The 8,848-nt window shown below is 41.5% G+C and overlaps 1 long non-coding RNA gene across 1 annotated transcript; it reads left to right on the top strand.

Annotated features, from left to right (window-relative positions):
* Positions 1-4,906: 4,906 nt before the first annotated feature.
* Positions 4,907-8,527, top strand: LOC125803884 (uncharacterized). Its single transcript, XR_007440241.1, has 3 exons — positions 4,907-4,979; positions 7,511-7,624; positions 8,190-8,527. It is a non-coding gene; the product is annotated as an uncharacterized LOC125803884 (long non-coding RNA).
* Positions 8,528-8,848: the final 321 nt, after the last annotated feature.

Consider the following 8,848-nt stretch of genomic DNA (forward strand, 5'->3'; position numbering starts at 1 on the left):
CATTGGCGGTGGGCACCGCTGGCACAGGAACATTGGCGGTGGGCACCGCTGGCACAGGAACATTGGCGGTGGGCACCTCTGGCACAGGAACATAGGCGGTGGGCACCGCTGGCACAGGAACATTGGCGGTGGGCACCGCTGGCACAGGAACATTGGCGGTGGACACCTCTGGCACAGGAACATTGGCGGTGGGCACCGCTGGCACAGGAACATTGGCGGTGGGCACCGCTGGCACAGGAACATTGGCGGTGGCCACCGCTGGCACAGGAACATTGGCGGTGGGCACCGCTGGCACAGGAACATTGGCGGTGGGCACCGCTGGCACAGGAACATTAGCGGTGGCGGGCACCGCTGACACAGGAACATTAGCGGTGGCGGGCACCGCTGACACAGGAACACTCACATGAACAGACTTGGACCCTTGGGCTGTAGGTGTCTGTGTGACGACTCGGGCTGCTGAAAACTGCACGGAGACTTGACTTAATTTCACCGCAGCGTATTCAGGTTCCGGGGTGGCAGTAGCAGTACAGTGTAGCGCCGTTGTCATGGGAACCCCGGAGCGAAGATCTGCTGCCGCTGCGGGTGACTGGAAGCGCTGCTCGGCGGCCGCCGTGGAAGCTGGGTCTGCAGCCGTAGAAGATGCAGGCGCCGTAGCAGCCAGAGAAACTTGACCCGTGGAAGCAGGAGATGCTAACTGCGTTAGCCGCGTAGCCGTGGGGATGCCTGGAGCTGCAGCCGCTGGAGATGCTAGCTGCGTTAACCGCGTAGCCGTGGGGATGCCTGGAGCTGCAGCCGCTGGAGATGCTAACTGCATCAGCCACGTAGCCGTGGGGATGCCTGGAGCTGCAGCCGCTGGAGATGCTAGCTGCGTTAGCCGCGTAGCCGTGGGGATGCCTGGAGCTGCAGCCGCTGGAGATGCTAGCTGCGTAGCCGCTGTGACGGAGCGCGCCATGGAAGGCGGGCCGACGGAAGACGGCGTCTTGAAAGCCGGCGCTGCTGAAGATCGCTCCGGGACGTAGGTGGCCTCCTCCCGGAGACACGAAGGACATCTGAAAGCCGGAAGGATTAACTCATCCTCCGAACTAGACGCAGCTGCGAGGAGGTCCACGTAATCCCAGAAGTAGGGATCCTCACAGCCTGCGTTTCTGCCCGCCTCGTGTCCCCCAAGGCCGATAGCCCCAACAGTTAGCCCCCCCCCCCCAAGAAAATCCTCCGAATTTTGGGACCTCTTAGAACGCCTAGCCCGAGGCCTTCTCCGGCCTCGAGGCCTCGGGTTTTCCTGCGCCGAGGTCCCAAAGGGGGCATGACGGATAGCCAGCCCGGATCCAACCCAAGGGTGTCCCGCATAAACGTCCATGGTGGTCGGTCTTTCTGTAACGAGCGAGCAGATGGAAGGCGGACGTAAACGCGGGTAAGACAGACTTTATTAAATAACAAATAAACAAACAGGGGAATAACGAATATAAATATGTACATAAACAAACAGGGAAAGCAAACACAGAGCTAAACTAAACAGATAATAACAAAACAGGGCTAGGGATATATACAGGGATAAATACGTAAATAAATACAAAATAAACAAAGAAACAAACAGGAAATAAACGTGACTAGAAATAAACAAGAACGAGTAAATACAGAAACATGAAATAAGCAAACGTGACGTGGTGTGGCAAAACAATAGCAAATAGCGTGATGAGACAAACAAACGTGGGAAGGTGCAAAGACCGACAGCAAACATTAACAAAGGGAGACTATTTATAGCAACATGAAACACAGAACACCTGGGAAGGGGCGGAGTTACAAATTAGACACACGTAATGGAAAATAACAGTGGAAACACCGGGGAAACAGAGGGAAACCTGACGAGGGCGTAACATAAGTATGATTTGTGCTCTGCTCGGCCGAATGACTCATGCTGACCTGAGTGATTCTTGGTTGCGGTGTCGCTAGCTTGAAGACGGAAAATAAAAAGGGTAAGTGAGCCTCGATCTGAGTCTGCTAAATTTCCATTCAAACGATACGGCCTATGATTGACCCCACTAACATATATGGATAAAATGCATAAAAATGCTGATAATCTATGGATATAAGTATGGATATTAGTGATGCTTTTAAATGCTGAAGCTCAATATATGTACTTTCAAACAGTGGATCCATGCCCTGGTTATATGATTTAAACTGTTGATTATATGTTTAAAGTTGATTATATGTTTAAAACTGTTATTTTAAAGCAAGATATCCAACAGTACCCTTGAAATAAACTATTACCAATCACAAACTATTTTATCATCATGCTGACAGAATCTTTCTTTTTATCCTTTGAACCTGATTTGTAGTTGAAATGTTCAGAGAAAGGCAACCAGTCTATTAGCTTAGCAGGCTAACACAAACCAAGCATTTTTTTTTTCAGCTCATATCTTTTAAGTGGTAAACAGCTAGTGTGTGTCTGTAAAGAGGAGTAACTGATATAAAGTGTGAAAAGCATTGTTGAAAGCTGTATTTTCTTCAGTTTATTTGTGTAGAGCAGGGGTGTCAAACTCATTTTGGCCGAGGGCCACATTGGCATATTGGCTGTCCTCTGAGGGCCAGATGTAACTTATAAATGTAAGAAAATGTAACCAAATGTTAATGTTAACCTCAATGTTAAATAACTCTCAATATATTATTTATTCAATCAAATATTACAGTTGCATGGAAAAAATGTTTGCTTGTTGCTCTATTAACATAAATCCTTTTAATTTGTCATGTTATGAAATCCAAAAACTCCATCAAACAAGAACCAAACTATTTAAGTGAATACAAATTACATAAAATACAAGTTATATTAACTTTGATCAAAACGTTTGATACTGAAATAAGGCTTGATAAATATAAAATCAAAAATTGTGAGCTGTTAAGAACATGTGACAGATTTAGCATTTCCTCATATTTAGCAGTTCCTCATCCAACCACTAGTCGGAGCTGCAGCAGCACAAGCCCGCAGTCTTTACTTAATCAGAGCTGCAGCCCAGCCACGGGCTACAGAGCTCAGCTCAGCCAGTCTGGAGCGTTTTTAACATTTTTAAGTTCTTCCGTGTATGAAATAAAGGTTCGAACCCCACTAACCGGATAATACAGCTCTCTACAGTTCATCTTTCAGCCCAAGCAGCTAACAGCAGCAATTTAGAGCAGCCGTCACGGAGTCACTGCTCGGATTAAATTATAAACAGGTCAGTTAGCGCGCTGCTAACCTCATGATGTTTATAACTACGGAGTTTAGTGGACACACCACAGCAGCAAGGTTAGACTGTTGAAGGCTACTGAAGACTATTAAAGGCTATTGGAGGTTATTAAAAGGGTTATTAAAAGGGTTATTGGGGGAAGAAATCAGTAAAGGCTGGTTAGATAAGTGATTCACGTCTTCGTCCTTTGCTGCGGTGAAATTGCGACTAGTGCTGTCACAGTGATGTTTATTAACGTCATTAAAACAGATTTTGTCAGCTAACGTTATTGTCTTATAAATATTTACAAATTACTTATATCTCTCCTAAAAAGCGATTATTTTGGTCAGTAACACTCTTCGTAACACAAAAGGCATACCGGTCTTTCGCCTTGAAGCACAGCCGTCCGTCTGCATCAACTTCTCTTTTTCTGGACATTATGGGATAAACATTTGTATGTCTCATTTCCACCCGCGAAGTTACACCTTCCCTCCGGCAGGGTTTCCACATCAATGACTACACTGCCGTGTAGTGGCAGTAAGCCGTAACTTCGCGGGTAATACAATCGACAAGCATTGTGGGAAATGTATTTTTTGGTCAAAGAACGCTTCTGACCTATTTATTATAGACACTAAGATTTTACAAGCTCTCGCGCCACATTTGGCCCGCGGGCCTTGTGTTTGACACATGTGGTGTAGAGTGTGGTATTGAAGTTAACTTGCTGTTTATTGTGGTTGTACTCGGCTACATAGCTAATGCTAGCTACACTGCACTGGGAGAGAGATTTGTTAGAGCTAGTAAGCATTTGATTACCAAACTAAACATTGTACAAGAAATCATGATAGATTTTGTTATCTGGTGACATATAGTTGATAAAGTCAATATCAGTTTGGTGTAGGAGTAATATTACTGGATAATTGTTTTTCTGTGTGCCTGGGTAAATTGCTAGCTAGCTACATGGGTTGGTAATTGATTACTACTGTAATAAAGATGATAGTATTTTATAGGTATTGTGATTAATTGTAAAATACCAGACTGGTACATTTACAACAGCAATGTACTAGCTAATTTATTCCATGCAAGTTACTATTAGCATTTTATCATTAGCTCTTTTTACAGTGTATTAGAGAGGCAGTGCTGTAGACTACATGACTGTATCAGAGTATTAATTATGCTCTATGTATTAATTATGTTTTCTATCTCTGCAGGTCTGAGTACAGTGTCCTCTCACTGCACATTTGATCAAAGTGGTCCATGTTATGGAGCTGTGGGATGTCCTCTGTATCTGCAGTTACCCTCTATGAATTAATCTTGAAGAGGAACAAAAATGGAATTGCTACTGATCTCATTTTCAGATACAGACACCCAACCATCACAAGTAGAAATTCAGATCCAAGGTGGCAGTTTGTCACTAAAAACAGAACCATGGTGATAACCAGAGCAGAGAAGGAAGATTCAGGAAGATACAGATTAGACACATTTGCTGAAAATGGGAAAGACAGAGGCAGTTATCATTTCCAGCTGATTATTGAAGGTATGCCCTCCTACACCTCTAATCACATTACATTGCTGTACAAACTTATAGACTGAACTGCTTAATGCAGTCCAACATAAGGAATAAAAGGATTCAAAAATAAAATAACAACTAACAGGGAATGTGTTTTCTTATAAACGTGTATGAATTAAATTTTACTTTCTTAACAGTAATACCAAATGTCACCACAGTAGTACCAGTATCACCTTTGTCTGCACAGAGCCAACGCTCGCAGTGTAATAATGGTAGGTCTTTTTTTTTATATATATAACCTCTCAGCTTGTTTTTGCAGGTTTCAGTCCAGCAGCTCAGTCACACAAAAACTATTATTATTATTATTATTATTATTACAAATAACTTTTAATATCTTTTTAATAATCTTGTTGGATTGGACTGTGTTGAGGAAGAAGGGTTTAATTTATATAATGGCCATCCATAGGGCTAGTGTCTTAGGGCATTTTCACACCAGTGTCTTAGGGCATTTTCACTCGATCGGATCCAGCTATTAAATATAATATAAGCCATTTATTTGAGCTAAACTGCTGATAAAGCAAGCACAGTTTAAATTGATATATTAGCCAGATAACGCTAATTACCACAGCTGTGAACAAACACTGTGTCCATGCACGCGCCGTCCGCTCACAGCCGCGTGACTCGGTTTATTATGTATAAATCTGCGTTCAGTGTAAAAGCACAGATATTTGCACTGGAACACAAAATCTTTCGTATATTTATATTTTGTCAGACAGCTCTGACCAATCAGAGGACTCAGGCTGCTCGCATGGTTTATTGATGCGCATTTTGGTGCGTTTACATTTATGCCTATGTGAAACCAGACCGAACAGAGCGAGAAAACGCTCCAAGTAAACAAACTCATTAACTGATTCGGACCAGAGAAACGAACTACAGGTGTGAAAACGCCCTTAGACGGACCATGTGGACCCAAAACCTGCAATTTTCAAATTATACTTTTGTTGCACTGCCTATAACAGAAGGGGTAACTCAGAAACAGATACAAAACAGAAACTAACAAAGTCCAGGGCATCACTATATTTATTACCTTTTCACTCATGGAGGTTCTGGAAAATAATCCAACAATTTAGAGGGAAACTGTCCAAACTATGCTGGGTAATGATGGTGAAGCTTCTGAACTCAGCTGTGGATTTAGTTGTGTCTAGGAAAGAACAATCTAAAGTTCTTCTTAACCCAAATATCATGCCTGCTAACAGGGAATTAGAGTCAGTGGGGTAGTTGGAAAGCTCCTTAGTTGTAAATCAAATCAAATCAAATTTATTTGTATAGCACTTTTTACAACTGGTGTTGTCACAAAGCAGCTTTACAGAAACATGATTACAGGAAAAAGAATCAGGCAAAACATTAAACATAGAAAATACAGAATACAGAACCCCCAGTGAGCACGGAGGCAAGGAAAATCTCCCTCAGAGCTGCAGGAGGAAGAAACCTTGGGAGGACCAAGACTCACATTTGGGGGGGGACATCCTACCACTGGTCAAACGGCTTTTAAATTATTTTAAAAAGTCTTTATACATTCATATAGGTTTTATATATTTAGGAATATAGCAGCGGCAGTAATGGAAGCAGTTCATGTAAGCTTGGCTGTAATCAGTAGATGAGAGTAAGATGGATGATGAGCAGCTGATCTGTGGTGGGTCATTACCACTGTGAGTGGGTAATATTCACCTTGAATTGTAGAAGGCTTTGGACATCCTCTCTCTCTTATAGTTGAGGGGGTACATTCTGTGGGTTTCATGTAGGAGGTGCCCCAGGAGTATTACTCTATTCTATAGAATTAGTATATTCTCTACACTAATAATAAACAGAATAAAGAATAAAATTACATTGCTGTTCCCTTAAATGAGCTACTGGCTTATCTTTACAGCATGAACAAGCAGGTCAGTTTCCTTTGCTGAGATGAGCAAAAGATACCAATGCACCAAAGTCAGAGTGCATGTGGCACAACCACGATTAATAAGATAGAGCTGCGCAAAACATACTTTTTGTGCCCTCATGATACCAAAGACACATCGACAAACACCCCAAATCCAGCAGCGCGATGAACAATTGACCAGTGAACTATAGAGCGCTAAACTAGGGCCCCAAGTTGCCTCCTATTGGAGGTGTATCCAGAAAAAAACAACTGAAAAATTACCCAATGGAAGGCCCAGGAACAATTATGTTAATGTACAAAAAGTGAGTTTTTTTTTAAACATTTTAAAATTAAACTAAACATATTACAGTTTGCAGTTCATGTAAGTGTGAATATATAGTCATACCTTATATATCTGTGGGAACCAAGGTAAACCAAGTTGTTGCAATACTCTTACTTAATATGTCCTTTCCTTCTGTTTATATATATATATTTTTTTTAAGACATGTTAGAATGAAAAATCTAAACCTTTTATTGGCTGCAAAATACCTTTAAGTACACTGAGCAAGTTATACCTGTGCAAGTTATACTTGTGCATACATCTAGTCTCCAAGTCTTAAAACAGCATTTGTTTAAGCAGATACATATGAGTATTGCCTATAAATAAACTCCAATTTATCAAAGTATCTCTGAGTGTTCTTACTTTACCTTAATATTCTAGCTTTTATCTGACAGTAAAAAAGAAAGCTTCTGTCGCATCTGATATTTGATATCAGATTGTTTAACAAACAGCAGAGAACTGAAACTAGATTTTATGTAAATTTGGTACTAAATGTTTATGATTATTACTGTTACTGTTTCCTGTCCTTCTCTGCTCTTGTTGCTCAGGGTTGATGGTGTTTGTGTCGGTGTGGCTGTTTGAGGTCATCGTCCTGGTGTCGCTGTTGGTCGGAGCGTTTTACATCTACACCAGAATCTACAGGAAGCTGAAAGCAGCTGAGAGTAAGAGCTGTGTGTTTATTATGGACTATATTAACTGTAGATTTGACCAATCAGCATCTGACCAGCTAAAATTAACCTACTCTACACTCACTGGACACTTAATTGAAATCACCCACATAAAGTACCACTGAACAAGATTTGCTGGAACAGTGGTGTTAATGGTAGTGAGTGTGGTGCTGTTATGAGTGGATCAGACCTTGTAGTTTTAATGCTTAGGTCAAGATTGGGTCCACCATCCCATAATATACATATAAAAGCAGCTCTAAGGTCAGGAACTGACCGTTAGACTACAGGATGGTTAAAACACACTGTCCATCAGCAGATGAGCTACAGTCTCTACTCTAGGTGGAGCTACAGGGAAGGGGTTTCTGATAAAATGGCCATTGAGTGTACCTTCATATAAAATGTCAATATTTTTAAAAGCTTGGGGTGAATAGGTCAGGTTAAATAAAACAGTGTCTCTATACAGCAGCTATTACCTAATATACAGCAAATAAAACCATCCATGAAGATATCAATAAAGGAGTCACTGAAATGTCGTCTACTCCCACTGTGATGCCCCTAGGTAAGGAAAAAGAGGGGGAGGAGCCTCTGTAGACCAACCAGAACTAAGACGAGGAGAAGAACATCCACACAGTACCAGAGAAACCACCTGAGCCAACCAGTCTGACACATCTACAGAAGTCTGGAGTTTCCACTGAAGAGAATGTACAGATTTTCAACATCTTGATCTTTCTGAGTCTGAGATCCTGCAGGCAAGATGGATTGAACATATTGCCAAAACAGTTACATAACTTGTTTTTTACTTGTGAGTTCAAATGTTCAGTTCTTAGAAATGTTTAATACTGTGTTTTCTATTTAAATTACATCAGCACCTTAGAAAATGGGTGTCTGCAAAGTTTGTGTTTGGAGTACATTTAATAAAAAAGAGATTAATTATACATTTCCACTTTTCGGAGCAGTTTGTGCAAAACAAAAATGTGTAGCAGTGTGGAAAAAATTATATAGGTAGATGTAATTCTCAAAAAAGGTCAAGGCATGGCATGACTACTTCAGAATTAAAAGGTCTGTCACAAAAAAAATATATTTCATGCAATCATTGTTAATGTGAACAGAGGATTGTGTTTGTGGTTCATTTATTAACGCTCTGATCTTCTACAAAGACTGAGAGCAGAGTGGAGCAGCTCCTCAGAGCAGGAGTTTCCTGTTGTAGTTTCTCATAAC

This window comes from Astyanax mexicanus, chromosome 8 (genome assembly GCF_023375975.1).
Source record: "Astyanax mexicanus isolate ESR-SI-001 chromosome 8, AstMex3_surface, whole genome shotgun sequence".
Classification (NCBI taxonomy): domain Eukaryota; kingdom Metazoa; phylum Chordata; class Actinopteri; order Characiformes; family Acestrorhamphidae; genus Astyanax; species Astyanax mexicanus.